We start from the raw sequence: 1,345 nt of genomic DNA, 5'->3' as shown, positions 1-1,345 counted from the left end.
GAGCCGCACATCCTTCCACTTCCAGAGGAGAAGCCTCCGCTGTACATTCCTCCTCCCATTCCACAGCTGCCACCAGAGCTTCCACCTCCAAAGCCTCCTCCTGAGCCACATACACCTCCTCCCATTCCTCCTCCCATTCCACTGCCTCCGAATCCTCCTCCCATTCCGCTGCCTCCAAATCCTCCTCCCATGCTGCTGCCTCCAAATCCTCCGCCCATTCCACTGCCTCCGAATCCTCCTCCCATGCCTCCTCTTCCTCCAGAGATGGTGGTCCTGCCTACCACAGCTGGAAGAGATATAGTGGTTATACGAAGGCCAGTGAGCAGGCTTTCTCAGGTGAGATGCAGCCTTCCACTGCTTTGCAGATACTTACAGACATTGACGTTGGACATTCCATCGTTGCACAGCCTGTGAGAAGAAACAGAAAGGGTTAATCCTTGAGGACATGCTAGTTTCCTTGGCTGAGAATACTCCAAGCTATATTATCTAGCTCTGTGTTCACTCTTCTTTCTGATTTTCACTACTGTTCCTAAACAAAATGAGGAATGATAAACTATCATTGCAAGAAAAGTGGAAAACTTGTGTTTCTGGTTAAAAACACATCAAATGTAATATATAAGGTTTATCTCCAGAGGGATACATAAACACCTCAACTGCACATAACATGGTTTGTCAGGAAAGGTTAAGAAGACACGAATAAAGCAAAGTACCTGTTCTCTTCTCCTTCCAGCAGCTTCCTGTACATGGCAATTTCGATATCCAGGGCCATCTTGACATTGAGCAGATCCTGGTACTCCCTCAGGTGCCGAGCCATCTCGCTCTTTGTCCTTGTTCAGGGCACATTCCAGCTCTTCCATTTTTGCCCTAGCATCTTTCAGGGCCATCTCACCCCTCTCCTCAGCCTCAGCAATAGCTGTCTGAAGTTGCTGGTTCTGAGGAAGAAAGGCACTCCCTCAGATCACATTTTAGTCCTGACCAAAAGTCCTCATACCCAAACTTGAATGTTCAAGGATAAAAGACAATGCTCTAGAGTTGTGGTAGAGCTGAAGAATACATTTTTCCCCAGAATCCAAAGTCATCATTTTTTACCCATTCTGATGATGACATCCAGTGAGACACCCTTTATCCCTACCTGCTTCTTCATGTTCTCAATCTCAGACCGCAGCCGCTGGATATTCCTGGTCAGTTCCTGGATCTCAATCTTGGTGTTGCGCAGGCTGTCCCCGTGCCTTCCAGCAGTGCTCTGCAGCTCCTCATACTGATGTCACAGACATAGAAAACTCCATGAGACAACTAAGCCAGAAACCAAAAGTCCCCTTGCCCCATGGCACAGAGACATCTGGCA

General features: G+C 48.0%; 1 long non-coding RNA gene across 1 annotated transcript; it reads right to left on the bottom strand.

The window, feature by feature from the left end:
- Positions 1-224: 224 nt before the first annotated feature.
- LOC107307911 lies at positions 225-751 on the bottom strand. Its single transcript, XR_001552550.2, has 3 exons — positions 711-751; positions 374-408; positions 225-286 (listed from the first exon to the last, which is right to left on the bottom strand). It is a non-coding gene; the product is annotated as an uncharacterized LOC107307911 (long non-coding RNA).
- Between the last annotated feature and the right edge of the window lie 594 nt (positions 752-1,345).

This window comes from Coturnix japonica, unplaced genomic scaffold (genome assembly GCF_001577835.2).
Source record: "Coturnix japonica isolate 7356 unplaced genomic scaffold, Coturnix japonica 2.1 chrUnrandom2128, whole genome shotgun sequence".
Lineage (NCBI taxonomy): Eukaryota > Metazoa > Chordata > Aves > Galliformes > Phasianidae > Coturnix > Coturnix japonica.
Note: the sequence above shows the minus strand (reverse complement) of the source record. Positions and strands in the feature narration are given on the sequence as shown.